Below are 24,234 nucleotides of genomic sequence, written 5' to 3'. Positions count from 1 at the left end.
TGAAAACTGTTATTGAACCAATTATTAATACTGAAATAAGTTACAAGTAATCTTTTTTATTCTCCCACAATTATTTTCAAAATAAAAACGTAAATATTTATTTTATCTTCAGAGACGTTAGATCAATGGTTCCCAAATAGTGTTCCATGGAACCTTAGGGTTTTTTTATTGTCAAGAGATTTCCAATCAAAACGCGTTTTACTTTAAATTTATAAGGTTTACGTAGAACATGGCCAATTCATTTTTTTTTAAATTTCCAGTTCAATTGATTTCTGTTTCACGGATCTAAGGATTTCTGCGTTAAAAATTTCGTGGAAACACTTGATACAATAGATTCTTCCTCAACTATTGTCAATAAATATTTTAAGTTTTTTCATATTATTCTTTCATTTACGCCAGTGAGATGAACCTGTATGATTTTAGTTTCTGTAATAAATAGCTTTTTACCAGATAGGGTTGTTAGCATTATTCTCGACCCCCAATATAGAGGAACAGGGTGTTAGTCTTAGTCGGGTGCTTCCCTGATGGCTTGTTTGGCCTGGAAGGGTCAGGCAAGCTTGGGTTTGATTTGACCGGTGCCAAGGACTGTACGACTCCTCATAAGATACTCGTCTAAATGCTTAAAGGTCTGTTATGTGTCATACTGTTTTCAACTTGAATATCCTACACAGCACAATAATCTAGCTGTTTTCTCGGTTGTTAGTTAATCAATGATCCGTTAATGATTTAAGAATCTTTACTTCACTCTTAAGACCAGAGAAATGAGGTGGCACATTTCCATGTAAAAAAGGTGCCTGATCTTCCAGAGATCTGATTCCAGATCTCCAGAATTCCAGACGATACATTTCTAATGAAGAACGTCTTCAGTGACTCTCTGCGCGAAGAACTTAAAAATCGCAATTCCATAAATCATGGCTTGAACAGAATCCCAGTGCCCACCAGTGGCTTAAGATGAAATCTGTCGCCATGTTGCGTCTGATATCTGGACACGATTGCCTGAATAAGCATCTATGTCACATTAACGTGGTTCATGATCATTTTTGTACCTTGTGTGATCTCTAGGAAGATGTGGACTTGTCTCACCTACTTAGATGATGCCCTACTCTTCTTCGGACATCGCTATTGGACTGCTTGCTTTCATTTATAAATTTATTGTTATCTTTTTGATTGTTGTTGTTGTTGTTAATTTACGTCACACTAGAGCTGCACAATGGGCTATTGGCGACGGGCTGGGAAACATCTCGGAGGATGATCCGAAGTCATACCATCACAATTTTGATCCTCTGTGGAGGGGATGGCACCCCCACTTCGGTAGCCCGACGACCTGCGCGCGAAGTCGAGCACTTTACGGTGACACAGTTTAACGAGGACCAATACCGCACACCCTCGGTCCCTACGTAGACTGATCCAAGTGGTCACCCACCCGCAAACTGACCGTAGCCAGTGGTGCTTGACTTCGGTGATCTGCTGGGAACCGTGTCTTAACGATCAGTCCACTGCGGGACTTATCTTTTTGATATTCAATTGCCTTTTAATATGCTATTGGGAATGAATAAAAATCTTTTACTCGAAAAATATTCAACTGTAATTTAATAACAGTAATTTAATAGCTTAATTTAGTAATAGTAAAAATTAAAGAAAAAAATAGCACTCGTCACCATCTGTTTCACATATATTAAACATAAACACATCATCATTATTTCATCAGGTAACACTAATATGTCTAGATAAACTAATTATATAATTTATTTTTAAAAATAGTGAAACCTTTGTTCATTGAACAAATGACAATTCTTTGACATTTCAATGCAAAATTTCATTTAAACCAAAATTATTATACTTATAACAAATGTAAAAGTTATTAGTATTCTAAATTTCGCCGCTAATGACTTTGCTTCGAGCTAAAATTTGTCTTGATGAAATAAATGCAGTGATTAAGCGGCTAAAATGAAATAGTTCTCTTTCTAATGAAGTTGTTGATGATGATTCTTTGCTAAGTAAAATATCTTCTCTCCAAAACTTTGCAAATTCTTAGAATTTCGAAATATTTCAAATGCTTTCTACGAGAAAATGAACCGCCATTTATCATGAAAATAGTTGACATGATTTTCAAGTTATTTAAAGCACTCAGTAAACAATTTCTTAGTTTCAATTCACCGTTCGAAGTTTCACGAAACATAAAGTAATAAGCTTAAAAGCAAACTAAAAATTTCTTAATGAAACAGTATGCTTCTTTAAAAAATTTAACAAAAATAATTAATGAGTTTAGGTTGAAAAAAGATTCACATGCTCATAGCCTCAATGTTTTAGAACTATCGTCAAGTTTTGTAATTATTGGTTCGTGAAACCCTTTAAGAACTATAATCAATTAAAATTATTTTAATTAAGGTCTAGAACAGTGATTCTCAACCTTTTTTTCGTTGCGGCACACTTTTAACGATTTCGAAATTTGAGGGCACACAATGAAAAAATTAGATTAAAAGTTGTTTAATTACCTATTTTACACTGTGTTGAATAGTTTGTGATAATAATTTTGAATGTGGAATAAAATAATATGTACTACAAAATCACATTTATTAAGGGATTAATTATTTCTTTCGACCAATTTTTTATTAATAACAGTTATTTATTTTTTTGCTAGTTATAAATTGTTAGCTTGTTTTCTATAATTATTAACTGTTATTTTTTTTATTTCTTGTTAACCAGTTTTTTTGCTAATTATTAATTGTTAGCTCAATTTTTGTTAATTATCCTTTGTTAGTTTGCTTATTAATTGCATAGCTTACTTTAATGATCAGCTCTTACAACATTTTTTAAAATTGTGTGTTAAACACTTCCATCTTATTTTAAGATTGTCAGAGACAATACAATCGCCGACGAAGATGCTATCACGCTGTTAAAGCGTGGGAAAATTATAAAAAGTATGCATATATATACACTTTTCTTTATTTTAAACTTTACTCATAATAAAAAAAAGCATTATAATTTTTATTGTATCATTTCTAATATTTGGCGGCACATTTTAAGAATTTGGCGGCACACAAAAGTGCCGCGGCACAGTGGTTGAGAATCACTGGTCTAGAAGTATAGAATAGATTCAAAAAATTTAAAGTTTCTAGTCAACCATTTAATTAGCTTAAAATTTAATTTTCCAGTTAGCAAGATTAAATACATTTAACGAGTTAAGTATTGTCCAGATGTAATTTCAAACAAAGCAAAATAGAACAAAAAAAAATAAAATAGCAAAAACTCAATCGAATTAACGGTTTTTTGACTCGACAGCATTTACAGCATAGAAAGTAATCCAGTAATGCCAAATGATCCGCTTTCTTCAAATGTTTTAATAAATTGGTGGTGAATTAAATAGTTTAACTTATAGAATAAGGAAAATTATTCCTACTCTTTATAAGATAACCACGAGAAATGTACGAGATGAACACAATAAAGTTGCATTTCATATGATATTTCGAATTTTTAATATGTGGTGGTGAGAAATTTACTTAAAATGGAAAATTCTGACCAAAAAATACCTTGAATTTTGCTATCATTCAAAAATATTTTTTTACAAAGTGAGCAGGATGGCACATCTCGTAATTTAATACATTACCTCAAATTACTATTAAATTGATTTATTGATAAAAATAATTAACTGCCAACACAGCAAAAAAAAATTCCAGTTCTCTTTACAGACTATCTTTTTATAACTGACGGTTAAAGCTGTTTTGTTCACAGATTAGTTTTTCTTTTTTCTGTATTTCATCCTAATCATAAACGGATTAAAATTGACAATTAAAATTCGAAATTTTGCCATGCAACCTTTACCATTCTACGTTTCTTCAAATAATTTTGCTCTCATTTTTTGACAATTAGTTTAAGATTTTGAACATTGTATGAATAAAACTGCGATTCAATTTTATAGGAAAATTGATACTCTACCTGATTATTACATTTATTTACGTAAAAAGTTTGGTAAGTCACGTAACATTTTTATATGGGTGGGCCAATACAGTTTAAACCGTTTTTACACTTAACTACTTTTTTCAATAAGTAAGACTTTTAAGATAAAAACTGTTTTAAAATTTTTTGTTTCATAATGAGGCACAGGTGTTATGGTAGTTCAGAGGACAGAGCGCTCATCCACAAATGAAGTGATCCAGGTCTGAATCACAGCGTCAATTGGTTGTACGAATTCTGGTCTCAGAATTTCACCGACCACATTGCTGACATAGTTACAAGATTTTTTTGTTAAAATAATAGAGTTTGTTAAAATAACTGTTCTGGCACACAAAAATAGGTGTCTGTTTCGAAATAACAGTATTTTCACTAAAATAAACGGTCTTCTACTAGCACAGCAGCTGAAAGTTTTTTTCTATTCATTTGATAGATTTTTTTTACAGTGTAATTATAGTTTAAAAGAATCTGCATATTGCAAATTAAGAATGCAAAAATGTTGAAATAGAGTAAGAATAAATATTTTCATTTAATAAAATACATTTAAAAACAAACTGACAGCCATATCTAATTAAAATTATAACTACAATCAGATTCTCAAAGTATAGAATTAATTAAAAATGTCACGAGCAAAATTTCTAGTCAACCGTTTATCCAGCTTAAAATCTTAACTTTTTAATCAGCAAGGTTTAAAACGCTAATCAAATTGATTTTCCGCCAAATGTTATATCTGAAAATAATAACAAAGCAAAACAGAAAAGAATTTTTACAACAATTCACTCAAATATAATGTTTTCTGACACCTAAAATTTAAAAATTAATAAACTTGCCAAAGAAAGTAGTTATTTTTTAAAGAAAAACTGCTCTGTTGCGCATTTGTAATAAATTGATTTTATGATAACACATTTTCTACTAATTAGAATGATTAAAACAAAACCATAATGATAAAACTATGATATTAAAAAATATTGACAGTTGCATTTTAATAAAACATTGTAAGAAATACATGCTTATTTTAGTTAACAAAATGTGTTAGAATTAGATTTTAAAAACATGGAATTGTTTTGGAAAAGAATTGAAAAATCAAGATCAGTCAAACATTTAACCAGTTCAAAATCTTAACTTTTCAGTTAGCAAGCTTTGTACCGTTAGACGCATTGATCTTCTGGCTGATGTTATTTCAAGCAGCAGAAACGAAACAAGGAAGAAAAGAAGCTTTCTAACAACTCAATTAAATTTAAGAGTTTCTGACTCCGCAGAATAATCTTTGGAAGATTAGAAACCTGCCAAAGAAAGAAATAATTTTAAGCGGAAATGTTTAACTTCCAAAGTAATTACCACGTCTACCAACAAAACTAAATCTTCTTGAGGAACTTTTCTTTTTTTTGTCTTTTTTTTATTTTTGCTCTGACGGATTCGGGTGCAAATACAGGCTAGCAGCAGAACGTCATTAATTTACCTCTCTAAAAACTCCAGATCGTTAAATGTCGTTCTCAAAACAAGTTGAGACATGTTTTCAATGACTCAAGTACGGGATATATAATTTTATGACTTAACTTTTCACGTTTCAACATGCTCTTGCGTCAACGAAGTAATGAGTTCAGAAAAATGAGTATTCAGTTAATAGATGTTGCGAAGAAGAAGAAGAAAAAGGATATATTTTTTCTTCAGAAAGAAATTCTTGTTCCCTCCAACTTGTGATATTTGTATCTCGAGTTATTAAAAGTTTAATACTTAAATACGTTTTATTACTTCTAGGAAACAGTTTGCAGATTAAAATCCGTCAAAGTTTTGGGCTTTTTTAGCAATAAAATCCAAGTGCATCCCTTTCATCAAACGATGAACTCTAAGCGAAAATGCTTAAAATACTGTATGCTTTACTCTAATGTATATCATACTCGAATTCGTGCCTTATTTGAAGGTATTAAGTTAGCCTTACTCGAATCCTCAGGAGTGACGAATTAGCAAGATCTTACTTGAATCCTTAGGAGTGACAAATTAGCAAGGAAGTTACTCGAGTATCCCTTGCAAATTTAAGCTAAATGTTTTTCTTTTATTTTTAATAAAATTAGGGTTTTGGGTTATTATCTGTTTAAAAAAAATTGTCTACTTCGTATTGTTTGCGAAAATATAAATTATCGAAAATGTAAGATTGGGCAAAATTATTTGTAAAGAATCGCAGTTATTCCCCTACATGCACAATAAATAATGAGGATGGAACTAATAGCATTAGTGAATTATTGCATCAGTTTATGAACCATTAGCCTTAAACGTATTTTCTACGTAGCATTGAAAAGCATGCAAATTATATTGTAATGTATAGAAATTGAATGAAACATCTATAAATCAATAGTTTCGCAGAATATGCTGCTTGTCTTTAGAACTTCATTAAAAAAAAAGGAAGAAAAAAAGCGTACACACAGAGTTAGACTAAAATCTATAAGTATCGAATGAGTCAGAGAATCCCACTCGAATTGTGAAATTATTCGAACGGATCCTCAAAAAAGTTTCAGGGAGGGGAGAGTGCAGCGAGCAGTGGTGGAAATCCTAGTTAAAAAAAATAAATAGCAAATGCTTTTCGTTTATGATGAACTGAGACATTCAGCATATTGGCATTTCGTGCTGTTTTCATAATAAGCATATAGGGTACTGTCTTAAGATAGTCAGAAGTTAATACTCATGAATAACAGTTACAAATTCACAACTGTTATAAAAATGACACATTATAGTGTCATTTCGGGTGACGGCAAACCTTAGCCTTAATGATTTTAACATTCAAATGTATAAATTATTTAACCTAAGCGAATAATATTAGCAAACATTTTTGTTCGACACAAGAGATATCGTTTCCTATCATTTAAGTCATTTCGAAAATTACTGATTTTGCGAATCACATAAATTATAAAAAAAAAAAACCAATAAATGCTAATGAAAATAAATCCTGCAAATCAATGGATAATTTCTCAGTTGTATTATTATATGTTCTCAAACAATGCATTGCAGGAGTAATTTTTCAGACATTAAAATGAAAAATTACGGACTTTTTTCATCTACTGAGCTATGGATCTTCTGTATTTTGATTTTTTGCACTATTTTCATAATTAATATAAAGAGAAGTATTTAAAGATATTATATTATATTGTCGTTGAACAGCCGACCCAATTTTGGCATTGCGACTACTAATGTTCAATTCCATAGCCTTGTAATTGTGAACCATTCCTGAAGACAGAAAAACTCCTGGATCAGTATCCCTAAAGGTATTGATTTGTTATGGGAACATAGTGGACTTTGCGACATGACAGATTTAACGTGCATCAGTCACCATTTACTACTTGGGGAGTCTTCGGCCGGTCGAACCCACGAACTCATGGACATGGGCTCAGTGCCCTACCAACCAGGACAAAATATTTAAAGATAGTCAAAACTTAACTTTCAAGAATAACTGCTAATAATTAACAGCTGTTATAAAAATGGCTTATTAAACGCTATTGCAAGTGACGGCTAAGCTTTTGTAGAATAGCTTTAATGATTTCTGGCACATAATTGCTCAACTTATTTAGCCCTAACGAATGCGAAAATTATCAACATCATAATTTCTTTTTGATATTCAATGGAGAAATCATATAAGACCTCCAAGCCTTAAGGGAATTACCATTTTTTCCGAATTAGGTAAATTATAAACAAATATTTGCTAATAAAAATAAGTCATATAAATCTATCAGTAATTTCTCAATTGCAAAATTTCATATTCCCAAGAAATGCAGTGTTTGATAAATAAATCTCAAGAAAATAATCACAATAGCTTTTCATTTACAGCACTGCGAATCTTCTTTATTTTCATATTCTTTTTTTTGTTTTGGCATTTTTTGTGCCATTTTCATAATTAGCATATAGGGCACTGTTAAAAGATAGACAAAACTTAACACTCATGAATAACTGTTAAAAATTCACAACTGTTATTAAAATGGCATATATTCTAACGTTATTTCATGTAACGGCTAAATCTTTAGTAGAATAGCCTTAATGATTCTAACATTTAAATGCTTAAATTATCTAGCCCAAACGAATGGGAAAATTATTAGCATTTTGTTTTGTTCTTATTTGTCACATTCAAAAACATTCCCACTACCATAGAAATCAACGAAAGAATATTTTAAATGAATAATTCAGTTTTTAACAGCAAATATACTCTTGTGGATTTAATAATTCACCTTTGTTAAGAATAAAATCTTTTCTACAAAATGAATCGCTTCGGTGCGTGGTAAAGCGAAATCCGCTGACATAGAATTTAAATGGCTTTTTTTCCAAACAAAAATTGAATATGGAAATAATGGTTGCTTATTCAATAAATATGCAGGAAGCATCATATTATAAATATTTACATGCAATTGTGATAAAGTTTTAACAGAGGCATTTTCAAATTCCATCCTTTTTGGAAAAATGTATGGTTTGACAAAAAGAATGTCATTTTTATTTTTAAAAAAATGAATATTTATTAAAAACACTGCCAGAGTTCTTTAGCTATGAAGTAATTTACGTCGCAACTAAATAAATTTACCGATTGAATTTGAAATGCATTTTTCTTTATCTTTTACTATTTTTCTTTTATAAAAATTCAAATTTATATTTCTCATAGGAATTTGTAATTTGCATAGAATAGTAGTTATTAACATGAATACTATTGTTGTATTGTTGAAGCAAGCATAAATAGTATTCCTAACAATGAGATATGGTATAGATAGTGCATTCATTTTTTTAAATTTAAAACCTAGTAATATTATTTATCATATTGTAAAGTTATTTTACGAACGTATAAGCATTTTTTTCTCACTTTTGTACTTTTTTGTAAAAATTTGCTGTGTACTTTAATTTAGTGTCATATTTTCAGGGGAAAAACTCCAAAATTTTCTCGTTATCGTATGAGTCCGTAATACTAGAAATTTTTCTCGAAGCCAATTGCCATGACAGAAACTTATCCACGTGTAATATCGATGTCAAAGAATAAATTCCGTTTTCGTTAAAATAATTTTATGTTCCTTGATTTACAAAACCTTTACGAAGCGATAATGAGTACTAAGCAATAAGTTAAGTTGAAAAAGACAGAATATCAAAAATCTCTAAGCTATTGTGCAGAAAATAAGGCAATTACCAATAATGAAAATTATGTTGAAATTTATTATTTTTTTCAAGCTACTTTTACTTCGATTTTATATTCTAGTGCATTTATAATTCCTATAATCCAACAGATTTTTTCAGTTACTATTAGATTATTTTTTTCATAATTAAAAATACCAAAGTAAATTTTTGCTTGTAATTAGAGAACCAAAAAATATATATAAAGAGGTCACCGGTGTCCCACCTGCGTCAAAAGTTAATGAGCTCAAAAATGGAAATTAAAACTGCAGAAATATTTAACTAATTTCAACTTTTTTGGAATAACGAAAATTCATGTTTTGATATTCCGAATTTATATTCGCTTCATACAATTTAATTCAATTTTAAAAAATTGTGGCTTCTATTGCTTGCCTTTCTTACCGTTGACATGATATTGAACGCAAGTCACTTAAGTTGCACTTTTCATACTTCCAGACGCGATTAACGAGTTTCTCAAGAGAAGAGGATCTCGCACTTTCTTTGCGTCGTGGAGCATCTTTGCAATTAGAAATACTTCTTAGAGCATTAAATTTTATCTTTCAACTTTATGCCGTATTTAATAAATTGAAGGTTAATATAGCAATATTGTTGTAAGATCATTAAGCTTGCAGGAATATTAGATTTTGCTGTTCAAAAAGTCTTATGATTGGGTTTATTTCGCTTTGCAGATGGCAAAAGCATGCATGAAAAAAATGCAACTAGCGCAGATCCACAATTAGTCATTTTAGTATTTTTACACTAATATATATACATATATATGAGTCATATATATACACTTTATATATATACATATATATATATATATATATATTTATATGTAATACGAAAATTTTAAATACTTTTATATTAATAACAACATTAAAACTCTTTCGTTTGCATAAAATGTCTTTGGGTCTTTGGTAAAGAATTGTAGAAATTCGATTTTGGGACTTCAAGACTGAAAACATACCATTGAATCATAATTAGATTTATATTTCAAAGGAGGAGTTATTTTTAGAATCTTGTCCCTCTTTCACTTCCATATTTGGAAGCATTAAATGATTATCGATGACGCGTAAAGGTACAAACTATGCAGTGACTGAGCCTTTGTACCTCCATGTCTGTGAGTATTTAATCCGGGAGTGATTGTTTTCGCATGGTCTCTTGCTAAATAACGTGCTCCATAAAAGATCTGCCGGAACCATCCGGAGTTTTATCCACACCCCCTCCCATATGGAGTGGGGATGTGAACTGTTATAACCACCAGCCTACCTTTGAATAAACTTTGTGAGAACGTATTATGGCTTACGACTGAATTATTCAAGCTGAATACAACAATGATAACAGGGATGTAACCCTTTTTTTCACGACAGAAATAAAGTTAAAATAATTACTTCGGCTGTATACTATGCTGAAATGTCCCAAACTCATGTCTACTGTGATTTGGGGGTTTTAATGGCTGTTGGGCACATTTTTAATTGTTACTGAAATTCAATACAAAAAGAACTTTGGCAATATTGCTGAAATCTCTAAAATAGTTAAAATTAAAAATCAAAATACTTCCGCGTGAACAATGCGGTGGACATCTGTTTGTCAGTAAAAAGGCTCTGTTAATACTGTTTAAAACTATTAAAGAAGTTAGGGTTGGAGATGGTGTTGAGGAATTAGAATATTTAAAACCAGTCGTGCTTGTGCGTTTGTCCTGATTATCATTAAAACAAAATTCCTCTTTCTTTAAAGTTTAAAAACAGTTCCATATTTTTGTAAACTTAAAAAGCATCCGAACTTTTTTGAGAAGCCCTAGAAAATACTTTATAGAGCTCTGAGAACTCCAAGCAGCAGAGTTTGAGAAACTCTGTTTAGACATGCGTAATTTTATTTTCTCCTTTATAGTACTGCAAACGTTTTTTTAAAGCATCTGTATTTATTATTTTTCTTTAAATGCGAAATTTCATTTCCTATAAGACGCCAAAATACCATCAGCAAAACAATCAATTAATATTCTATACGTGTTCAAAATTTCTAACTAATTCATTTCAATCTATTCATTATTTTCACGAGCTAAACACAAATTGAATCTTTTTAACAAATTCAATTGGTAATAATATCGGTGATAATCATTCAAGGCTTAACAACTCATAAATAAGCCTATAAAATGATCTTAAATTTACATTAAATATGCAAATAGTTTCGATTGCAATATAAGCTCTAACGAAATACAATCCTGATGCATCAACTACCTCAATAAGAACTCTTTTGAATTCTGAGATTACTTTCGGAATTGAATTGGCATTCACTTTAATACACTTTAATAGGAAAAAGTTCTTACAAAGTAATTCGAAGTTCATTTAAATTCAATTCATGTGTCTGAAGATTGAGATAGATTTTTAACGTTCGTAAATCTTGTCACGTTCCCCATTAGACGCTTGCTGAGGAAATAAACTGAGAAAACTAAATTTTATATAGAATTTTCTTTGCAATTAACGAACGGGATGTCATCATTTGATTTTATAAGATTCAATCATAGTTAATATATGAAAAATATGTACCAGCGAGTATATCATAACCATGTGTAAAGAAATTATAACTTATATATAATGATATCATAAATCACATTTTACTTCATAATCGGCGCTGAACAGACGACTTAATTATAAGTTTAAGACTGGCAATGTTCAACTTCTTAACCTTGTAATTTTTAACCCAGCTCAGAAGACAAGGCAACTCCTTGATCAAGCATTTTAACAGAGCATTCGTGGACAACTTTTTTGATGGAACTCACCTGTATTTGAGTTACGTGGAAAGGAAAACCACAAATATCTCCCACGGTTAGCCTGACGGCAAGTAGACTCTATTCCATGATCCGCTAAGCATTTAGGATATTTTACGTCAGCACTGCGGTTGGTGCGACCCGTGTGCGGAATTTGTTTCGATCAATTATTACTTGAATTCGAACCCAGTTCTCCTCATTGGGAGGTGAGTGCTCTAACCCTTATTCGCTGAAGATTTTTAAAATGTAAAATTTCTAAATCACTCAGTTAATATAAAAAAAATATATATACTATTTTCGAAAAATGCTTCCATTTTAGAGGCAAGCGTCGCAATTATGCTGAGCATATATTAAATGTCTATACAATACCAGGGCAACTAAGCTTTAAAATATTGAACTTATATACTTTGACAATTTGGCAATTCTTGCACTATATACCGCTATTGTTTACTAAATTTTTTCACTATTTTCAATGAAACTTCACATAACTGACAAAATTGCATTCTCCCTTTTGTGTCAATAGTAGAGCATTCTGGGAATTCTTTAATAGTTTTTTGTCTGATTTTAAATTCTCCTGCTCTGTGCGACAGGATGGTAAAGGAGTTAGTATTTGTCGAATCATTTATCGAGTAGATTTTCTTTTCAATCTTGGTAAATTCCATGGCTATAGTTCTGCCTCGATTACTAAAATTCATTTCATTTATGTTGAACTTACTAAATTCGGACAAAATTAACGGTCTCTATGCTAATGACATTTCTCGCTAGAAAAAAAATCCATAATTCTGGTTATTTGCACCAAAATGAGCGGTTAAAAGTGTTAAGTTGAAATGCGTTTTCTCAGAAACTATTCAACTGATTTGCTCAAATTTCGTATTTTGTCATGCAAAATTCGATGCTTCAAAATGGCGCAAAAAAACGTATGATGCAAAAAGTTTTCAACTACTATTTAAAAAAACAATAAAAATTAAAAAATATTTACAAAAATTTATTTTTTACATGAAATTGTCTTTGGATAAATTAATTTATTACTTGTGTGCAAATTTTTTTTAATTCGCTTAGAAAGTTATCAAGATATGATGAAATACGCAAAAAATAAAATAAACATTAGGAGTCCAAACTGCTGATTGCTCTCTTGACCAAACTACGGGGACCACTTTTCCCAAATTTAGGCTCCCCCCGATATTTTGGGGGGTCAGAAATCTAAATCCGTCCAAAAACGACATGTTCATTCAGAAAAAGTTCTTTTTTCCGTGTGATTTCGTATCCTAAAATATCGTCCGATCTAATTACTTAGCATATTTTAGGTCATCCCCTCGAATCATTAAGATTGAGAGCTAGTACATGATGATCATTATATATAAAATTCCTCAAAATTGTCCGTTTTCTTTTCTTTGCTCATGGTACATAAAGCTAAACCAATTGCGAAAAGCCTTCAAATTAGAAAAAGCCCTATCTTGTTCATCGTATCACTTCACCTTTCCTGATTTTTTCCCGCTTTTTGTGAGATCCATCAACGATTTTGTTAGTTTAGTGAAATTTCGAATGAACTTCGATGAATAATCATCAAACCAAAGATTGATCGCACTCCTTGCTTCTTTTCTGGCACTCTTAGTTGCTTGATCGACAATAAGTTATCATCATCAGACCCATGATAACTGTTTGCAATTTTATTTCCCGGAATTTTAATTTCCTTTTCAGTAAAAGTACACTTTCTAATTTTCACAGAAATACCCATCTCCTTCAGAACAGGGCACTACTTGCCGTGAAAACTACGGATTCGCTATCATAAACTTCCATTATCATAAATTAATTTTAAGTTCCTTTTCAGCAAAAGTACACTTTCTAATTTTCACAGAAATACCCATCTCCTTCAGAACAGTTAATACTTGCCGTGAAAACTACGGATTTGCTATCATAAACTTCCATTATCATAAATTAATTTTAAGTTCCTTTTCAGCAAAAGTACACTTTCTAATTTTCACAGAAATACCCATCTCCTTCAGAACAGTTAATACTTGCCGTGAAAGCTACGGATTTGCTATCATAAACTTCCATTATCATAAATTAATTTTAATTTCCTTTTCAGCAAAAGTACACTTTCTAATTTTCACAGAAATACCCATCTCCTTCAGAACAGTTAATACTTGCCGTGAAAACTACGGATTTGCTATCATAAACTTCCATTATCATAAATTAATTTTAATTTTCTTTTCAGTAAAAGTACACTTTCTAATTTTCACAGAAATACCCATCTCCTTCAGAACAGTTAATACTTGCCGTGAAAACTACGGATTTGCTATCATAAACTTCCATTATCATAAATTAATTTTAATTTCCTTTTCAGCAAAAGTACACTTTCTAATTTTCACAGAAATACCCATCTCTTTCGGAACATTTAATACTTGCCGTGAAAACTACGGATTTGCTATCATAAACTTCCATTATCATAAATTAATTTTAATTTCCTTTTCAGCAAAAGTACACTTTCTAATTTTCACAGAAATACCCATCTCCTTCAGGACAGTTAATACTTGCTGAGAAAACTACGGATTTTTTATCATAAACTTACATTAGCATAAATTAGTTTCACGTAATTTGAAATAGAATTTTCTTTTCCGGCAAGAAATATCCCTTAGAAGACAGTAAAAATATCATGATTTTTATCATTTTTGTTTAATGCACCGTTTTGTTTAATGCCCTGTTTTGTTTTATACATCGTAGAGCAGTGTTCCCCGACCTTTTTATCACCGCGGACCTGTCAACGTTTGATAATTTTACCACGGCCCGCAGGGGGGGGGGGGACGTTGATTGTTTAAATTTTAGATAATTTTTAATGACATATATTAATTTTAATACATAATATTTTAATTACATATATTAATATTAATTTACATCATATAAATTTTAACTTAATTGTTGTTGTTGTTGCTGTTAATTTACGTCGCACTGGAGCTGCACAATGGGCTATTGGCGACGGTCTGGGAAACATCCCCGAGGATGATCCGAAGACATGCCATCACAATTTTGATCCTCTGTGGAGGGGATGGCACCCCCGCTTCGGTAGTCCGACGACCTGCGCGCGAAGTCGAGCACTTTACGGTAGCACAGTTTAACGAGGATCAATACCGCACACCCTCGGTCCCTACGCAGACTGATCCAAGTGGTCACCCAACCGCACACTGACCGTAGCCAGTGATGCTTGACTTCGGTGATCTGCTGGGAACCGTGTCTTAACGATCTACTGCGGGACTAATTCAATTGTATTTAAACATGTCTGCTAAGCAAAATACAGTTACACCATAAAATAAATATAACGTGATTTAGCATTTTAACTTAGTAGAACATTAAATCAATGAGAACCCTAAGCTTGTTTCTTTGCAATGAGACGGTTTCATCTGGGGGTAATCGGAGACAATGATACATTACAAAAATTTATGTTACTACTTTCGGGGGCCCCTTTTTTTAAATAAAATTTTTTTTTAATGTAACACAGATATTTTTAATTTGGGGTATAAATTCAGTTTCAATGAAATGGGCGGCCCGGTACCATTTGATCCATGGACCGGTACCGGTCCGCAGACTGGGGGTTGGGGAACACTGTCGTAGAGTATAAAAGTAATTGACTATTCGTTATTGAGGAAACAGTGGTTTAAAACTGCTCATGAGCTATTTTTGACCAGTTTCAGTTTTAGTTATTAGTTTTTATTTTAAATAAGAACTATCCAATCAAATTTTTATATTTTTATGCTTTTTAGTGGAGGATGTTAGATAGCAATTGTAGTTAAAGTTCTCCATTTCATACTATTTCTGCTTATAAATATATGCCTCATCTGAGTAGAAAACAGTCATAAATGTAACTTCTAATGAATCATATTAAATGTTCGTGAAAATTCATAAAAGTTTAACCTTTATTTGACACAAGCATTAAAATTTATCTGCACTCAAAAAGATTTTTTTTAATTTTAAAATGTCGCCAAACTCAGCAAACTCAGCTCACGTAAAAAGAAATAATATTTGGTAAAACAATCAGAAAATTGTGCTAACAGAATGTCGTAGTATTGGTAATTACGTCACAAATATAACCAAACTTCTTAATGTTTTCCATAATTTAACTTAACTAACTTTTATATTCAAACTTTTTAATGATTTGTTCTGTTGAACTTTTAACTATATTTGCAGTCTAGAAAATTCAAAAATTGCAGTTTTATGACAAAATTGCCCAACCCAACTCTATGTTCCGGAAATTGCAATCACAGGAAGTTTTCTTATGATACTTAATAGTGAAAATATCTATCAAAAAATATATTTAGTTTTTTTTCCAACTTTTTTTCGAAGTTGATGATGTCTGTAAGTACAATATAAGAATAAAATTTTTACTTACTATGCAAATTCGCTTTAAGACCTGCTTTTAAATTGAGTATTTTTTTTACATTTCAATACTGTACATATCTAGGTTAAAATAATAATAAAAATAAATGATAATTTGCTTATCATCGGAATACTTTAAGTCAAAAATTGCATTTTCGTTGATCTCTTGGACCTGCATTTTGCTTGACTTGATCAAAATGCAGAGAGTTTAACGCCAACTTGAATGAAAAATGAATTATTCATTGATTCTGTAAAAGGTATAAGTTCGTCGCCAAATGCAAAGTCATCCACACATTCCATATTATAATGTTTCATGTATATATTCAGTATGATTCTGGTTCGAATTTTATGTTGAAATGTATAAGAAAACGATGAAATATTCTGGCAAATGCACAAAACGAATTTATGGAATTACATTAAGATAACTGTTCATTTTCTAAAAGTAATAATATTTCTATTATTTAATAGAACAGCATTTTATTATATGCAAATTCAGTCATGATATGATAATGTAAATCAACTAAACGAAGCAATTTAATTTTTGCCGCAAAAAAAATTTAAATAATGAATAAAAAAAAAGAAAAATTACAAAAGGAAGAAAATTGCGATTGCATCATTGCAATCACTGGTTACCCATTGGTCAGAAGTTTCTTTTTCATCCTTAATAGACTTACATAAACAAAAATAGTCATTTGTTGCAAAAATTGCATCAATTTGTTTGTCCTCTTATATTTACAATTTCCTCGTTTATTTACAATTCCAGTCAATATACATTTCTTAAGATCAATATACATTTCTTAAGATAAATCAACTCCAAGATAGTAATTATATATAAGCAAATCACAAAATTAATATTAAAAAAAATTCACCAACTTGATGCATAACAAAATTAAAAGTTAAAAAAAATAATTCTAAAAAAATTATTAAAAAGCAGCTGTCGCCATAGCAACGTATGCAATGACGACGTACAATAATCAGGGTGCTGATACTCAGAGCGCCAGTACTTTTTATTGTAAATTCAATATATTATACCTTCTATTTATTTGACGTTTAAAACGTCACAGCTTGCCATCTTAAACTATTTTAATAAAACTGTAAGTGAAACCATTATTTCTTAAATATTAATAAAACAGTCGAAGGATGTAATGAAACAGAAAGGATGTCGCGATTAGAATAGAAAATAGGAGGGAAGGGGTTTATTAAATTGTGACAGTTTGTGACAAGAAAATGTAACAAGGAGTGTGACATCACATATTTTGGTTTTAAAAAAAAAACATTTAAAATCAGCTGAATAAATGTTTTTATTTTATCTTTTTCATATTTTTATATTTCACGTTTATTTAAAAATGATAAAAAAAATATTGTTGTCATTTAATGATGTGTTTTGTATTCAGGAGAAAAATTGATGCTGATTGAGTTTTTGTTTAGTCCTAGTTAAAAGTTTAAAAATTGAAAATATATTTTCTTGGGTATTAACACTCTAAAACAATTCATGGAGTCATTTAAAAAAATCAATTATATAAATCAAAATAATTACAAAACATTGTAGATTTCATTAAAAATTTGATTATTATCAAATTGTTGTTTATAATCGTTTATGATATGAATATTGTCATAGATTATTGAGTAAATTAATTAGATATTTTATCAAGATTTAATCTTATTTTTGTTATTATTGTTATGCTGACAATTTTCATCAAAACAAATAGTTTAAAGATATCTGAAATATAGTCTTTAACGAAGTGCTTTGTTTCTGACTTGCAATTACTATACGTTCATGTTATATAGTGTGACGTAAGACAGATGCGGGGAAAGGTTAGATGAAGTGCGAAGATTGGTGATTAAAAAAAAAGTAGTCCGTGTGTGACGAAATATTTCGTCATAATGAGACAACAGTTTAAGATCAAGAAGCAGCAAATGGTGCTCCAGTCGCTGCCCATAAAAAATAAATTTATGCCCCTAAAGCTAACATGCCCTTAAAAATGCAGGTAAGTCCCTATACTTTTTTTTTACAACGTATGTATGTATTTACCGTAAATTAACGTTATGCTCGTAAAAATTCTCTTTGATTTTTTTTTTTTTGAGGCTCAGAAGATTTGTAGGTTAGCTGTATAACGAGGTGAAATAGTGCGGTGCTGCCATCTGTCCAATAGAGAGCGAGAGTTGAGCGTTCATGGTCACCACAATGTAGAGAAATTGGAACATAATTGTTCTTTGGCGCTGTCTGGGATTGAACCCGTGACATTTCAGTCCATTGCCTGATGCTGCAACCACCACGCAAGGGATTGAGTTAGAAAATTTTACAATTACCGTAGAAAGGGCCGGGATAGCCTGGTCGGTAGGGCGCTGGGCCCATATCCAAGAGGTCGTGGGTTCGATCCTTGCCGGCCGAAGACTCCCCGTGTAGTAAATGGTGACTGATGCACGTTAAATCTGTCGAGTCTCAAAGTCCTCCATGTATCCACAACAAATCAATACCTCTGGGGGTACTGATCCAGGAGTTTCCTTGTCTTCTGGATTGGTTCAAAATTACAAGGCTACGGAGTTGAACGTAAGTAGTCGTAAACCCATGAAATTGGGTCGACTGTTCAACGACGGTTATAAAATAAAATAAAATTACCGTAAAAATATTAACATTTTCTCTTCTAAATTTTGCTGAAGTTCGTAACGGTTACGGGGACTAGTTTTTTTTTCTCGAAGAAGCTGACCAGGCAGATTTACGGTCGATTTTACGTGAATTTCTCAGTGTATGGAAATAAGTGATACTACTGCTTCGTATAAAAGCAACATTAAACATTTCTTTTTCCAAAATATCAGAAAATCGGAAATTTTACCCTTGATTTTCATTTAATACGCTTGCTGCAGTAAGTAAAAACAAGCATGCTAATAATCGAGTTTATTCAACTTACCATAATCGATTTAGTTCATTTCATGATTTATCAAGCCACGATACTTTCAAGGGGAATCTGAAAAGAAAAGATATTAAAACTTTTAAAATTTGGTAAAGTTACAAGGGCCACACCGTCTGAACAATTTTAAAAACTTGTAGAAAAAGTCAGATGAAACAGGCTGTTTAAGCTAATACTTACCAACTAAAAACATTTGTAATTTAAATAAATGTGTTAAAACTTATCAATAGATTTTTAAAAAGTGTAGTGAGATAGAAACTTTTAAAATTCCAACGACTTTATGAGGAATTTGTCAGTATTTCATAATTTTTTCCAGACAGTGGCCACCCTTGGGGTAAATCAAAACTGAGGAAATTTGAAATAGAACAGCAATGCAAGTAAGACAATTTCAAAATATGTCAGTTTGGGAAAGTGGGGTAAAGCCGGTGTGAAACTAAGATTTAAAGGCTTGTTCGGGCTCAACTGTGGGACCCACATAATACTCAATGTTATATCTTCCCGAATTAGTATAATAATAATAATCAAATTCAAAAGAAAAATGAAGAAAATAAATAAAATAAATTTCCAAATAAATTAAATAAATTTAATCATGTTTTTTTTAAAAAAATAGCGTCATGTTAAAGTTGTATTATAAGTTTTCTTTCTTATTTTAAATTGAAATTCAATTATATATTTTTTTAAAGGTGAAGATATGTTCTGAAAAATAAATTTTATTTATTGAAAATTGCTTTTCTGCTGAAAATACCCTGTAGAAGATGTCATCCTGATGAGAACCGTTACATTTTCAAGTTTGGTGTTATTAGTTTTTTTTCTTCAAAGTAACAAACACGGTTATTTTTATTCTTTTATTCAACATCTATTTATCAAAATAACTCTATGTATAATCTATATAACTATTTCTATACAACCGTATGTATCTATGTAACTGTATGTATGTATATAACTTTATAATTGCATGCCTTTGAAAGTTCACTTTTAATCAATAATGATACCTTAGAGCACGGCATAAAGACCATTTATTTATTTTGAACAATTCGCTGACTGTTTTTATTTTAATCCCAATAACGACATCTGTGAGCCGAAATGCGAAACCTTTTATGCCATCTTGGAGTACTTTTTTCTGTATAGTTCATATTTGCCATAACCTGGATGCTGCACACATCGTTTTCTCATATTTTTAGCATATGTTTACAATATGGCTCTAATGTAGGGTGTATGTCTCTTTTCAGAACTTGAAAGAAGATATTTGCGGCACTCATTGATAGAAGTCTTCTGTGCCGGTGGTCATCCGGGTCTCATTGTTGGTAGAAGAATTCGTTAGTGACTGCTTCTTCACAGGTCCCAGCTTCTGAAGCATTCATTTTTTAAAAAAAAACAGTCTCTCATAAAAGCGTGACCTCATCTTTGTGACACCTTTATAAAGATCCTCCACAAAATAGTAACGAGTTTGAAGAGATTGCAGCCGATTCCATGCAAGTCATTGGAGTCATTCTGTATTTCAACCAATACCGTAAACTCAACACTTATCCAGATTTGCCATAAAGAATCTGGGTTTCTATTTAAAAGTTGTCCCTACCCAACACGAGAGGGTGTGGCTCTACAAAGTAGTAACGAGTTTGCAGAAATAGCAGCAGATTCCATGTGCGTCCATGGAGTCATTCGCTAACGCAAGAAACACCGTAAACCCAACACCCATCCAGATTTGCCATAAAGAATCTGGGTTTCTATTTAAATTTTTAACTTGTCCCTACCCAACATGAGGGGATGTGGCTTGAACTTGAAGCTAGTATCAACTTTTAGAAATATTTCTCATAAGTATTTTTAGATTTTTGAACACACGCTGGTCTCTCGATAAACTAGTTCGTACTCTGAACACTCTGTATAACACCATAGTAAAAAAGTCTCAGTAAATATTAATACCTTTCACAAACAGAACTCTTATTCATTTGTTAACATCTTAAAAACATTATTGAACTAAATATAGAATACGGAGCCTCCAGAAACGGATTTCACTAAAGGTAATCTACCCCATAATCCTTATTAATGATCCTATAGGGGTTTCAACACTGACTCCCGAGGGTAAATGATGAGAAATATATTTATCGGAATCGATTCCGGAATCGGACATTTATCATGGACATTCAGAGCAGAATTAATAACTCCAAATTATCAATACCAACCCGAAACTTGACAGTTTCGATACGAATTCCAATAAAAGTATTCGACCGAATAATTTCTCAAGAGACGATAAAAGCCACTTCAAGTCTGCCCAAGTGCAAACGAATGCGGGCATAAGTGGAAATAAGCGGAAGCCAGGAAAAAAAACTGGAAAATGGGAATCAGGCACTTGCCTCGCATCATTAACAGAGTGGGTATTGATTATGAAATGAATAATTGAATTATTTGTAATATTATATGCCTCGCTTGAAACAGGAAAAATCATTCGAAAACACGCAAGAGGATAATCATGATTAATGGATTTTTACCTTATTAACTACTTAAACAAGTTGGAAGGCTCAGACCTGAATTTAATCACCTCTAATTGTCGGGGTTGTTCAGTTTCCCGGCAAAGATGAATATATTTGTTTTTGAAGTAACTAGCCTTCTAACCTCGCTGCTCTAGATCCTCATATATCGTAAATGAACATGGTATAAAGGAAATTAGAATTTGCTAACATTTTATTTAAATATGATAAAAACGAAGAGTTGCTTTTGTAAATATTGAACTTTTATTACAAAGTTAGAATGTCATTAAAATTTTTATGAAGGTTGCTATCTAAGTTTCATGAAAATTTTTTTTTAATGAATCGTTTGATTATGATTTTCATGTATATTTTAATCTTTCGATAAGATTATTATTTTGAAAGTACTCTGAGATAAAAAGTACGGTCAAAACTATAAGAATGTGGTAAAATTTACCGTATTTCTGGCTCTGTGGGAGCCCCCAAAACTTGCATGATTTTTACCGAAGTGTTTTGGTAATTAACATGAAAAAATGAACCATGAAACAAAGCTTTAATAAAATGTGATTAAATTTGGTAATTTTGTCATGATACCTTGGAGTATGGCATAAAAATTATCTATTTGGTAAGACTTACTTTTCAGCGTTGTTTTTCTTTACAAAATGTGTGGGAATATGGTTTTGAAAGCAGGAATTTCCGATAAATCATATGAACGTTACCATATGAACGCAGAACTTGTCAAATGATTTGTTTAAATACCCTATATTTTGGTTTTATTAATCAGACTTATGTTTTTTTTTTCGCTTTTTTTTACCAGAAATATTATACTTGCGCAGTACGGTACTCTTACAGAATTTTGTTCTATGTGTAGAAAGAGTTTTGAATCAGACAGCAACTCTGATAAAATCAGACAAAATCAGCAAAAATCAGACAGTTAATTTTTAAATAAGATCCAACTCTTAATAGGAAATTAAACCGCATTTACTTGATGAGTAGAAAAAGAAATCAAACAATTTACACTAAATTTCTGATAGTCTATAGTTTATTTTTATGCAATAAAAAGTATGAATGGAATGTTTTACATAATGCATTGTAATATAAAATTTAATTAGAATACATTACATTATGAACTTCAAAAGGAGTAGATTGCACTGAAATTTTCAATTGAAACACAAGGCAATGCAAATTTTATTTGTGATGCAGTGGACTGCAAATTTCAATTCGAAATATTACTCTATAAAATTCAATTTAAATATATTGAACTGTAAATCTTAATTGGAATGCATTTTGCTTTAAATTTCAACTGGAATACTTAGAACTCAAACATTTCAATCAGAATGCATTGCTCGGTAAATTCTATCTGGAATGCGTTTCACTCAAATATTACCGTTCTTTTACGTTGCACGGTGAGTTTAAAATCAGAGTATTTTGCAATTTAATTTTTATTAGAATGAATTAAATTATTTATTTAATATATACAGACAATACTTGCTCTGAATTATGATAATGGTATATGAGTTTCTTTTTTCAGTGTTTTAAGAGTAAAATGGAATAATCGCAATCGTTAATGTAATTTTTTTATTACTAAATATAACTAGATTCCCGAATTCTCTCTCTATATATATATTGCAATTAAACTATATATATATATTGAAATTATGCTATATGTTATGACCTGAAACTTTCATTTTTACTACCACATGTTACAAGAGTTAGAGCGTATTGCAATGAAAAAATATGTGATGCAAATAAAAATATCATGAGTAACAATACATTTGCTTCCCAATTGTAGTAAATATTTTTATGAATAAATCATATTAAATTTCAAATGTTTCCATAAATTGCATTAAATTTCAAAATTTAGGATATGTGTATATATTGTAATGGAAAAAAACATATTTGATCACGAAAGAAATAATATGGAGGTAAATACAACGATCTTTTCAAATGTAATAATAAGTATTTATTGCCAAATCTTACTAGATTTTAAAATTTTTGTTGATTGTAATGAAAACTATATGTTATAAATATTAAAAATTTGAGATAAAATGGTCTATCCTATATTTTTTTCATTCAACAGATTGTACTAGATTTCAAACAGATCTACATACTTTTATGAAAAAATTGTGGCTTAAGTAAAAACATGATGCAGTTTAATGGTCTCCCTGATTATTATTTTTTTTTAATAAAATTTACTAGATTTCCAACATATCTATAATGTAACGAAAGAAATTGATTAAAGTAAAAGTAACATGAAATTCAATGGTCTTAATTGCTATATCTTTTCTAAATTACTTGTATTACATTTGAAACATGCCTACGTATTTCAATGACATAAAATAATAATAATTTGATTGATTTGAAAAAAACATCAACAGTCTTCCTTATTGCTTCCTTCTTTAATTAATATAGTGTACTAGATTTCAAACATATATACGTAATGGAATCAAGAAAAAGTATTTGATCAAATCAAAATTATCATAAAGTTTAACAGTCTTAATAACTATATCAGTTTTTTTTCTACTTTATGTAAAACACTAGACTTGAAAAACATCTATACATTGTCTTGAAACAAAATTCATTAATGTAAAACTATAAATAAAGGGTAACGGTATAAATAAATGTAACAATTTTTCTTTTC

General features: G+C 30.7%; 1 protein-coding gene across 1 annotated transcript in view; it reads right to left on the bottom strand.

Moving 5' to 3' along the window:
- The window catches only part of LOC107447296 (putative G protein-coupled receptor No18), a 135,475-nt gene that overhangs the window by 45,770 nt on the left and 65,471 nt on the right, over positions 1-24,234 (bottom strand). The window contains exon 3 of the mRNA XM_016062169.4: positions 19,132-19,188. The gene's annotated coding sequence lies outside the window, so the exon portion shown is untranslated. The remainder of the gene's footprint in view (positions 1-19,131; positions 19,189-24,234) is intronic.

Source organism: Parasteatoda tepidariorum, chromosome 3 (assembly GCF_982258835.1).
Source record: "Parasteatoda tepidariorum strain Cologne lab strain chromosome 3, Ptep-v5.0, whole genome shotgun sequence".
In the NCBI taxonomy this organism is placed as follows: Eukaryota; Metazoa; Arthropoda; class Arachnida; order Araneae; family Theridiidae; genus Parasteatoda; species Parasteatoda tepidariorum.
Note: the sequence above shows the minus strand (reverse complement) of the source record. Positions and strands in the feature narration are given on the sequence as shown.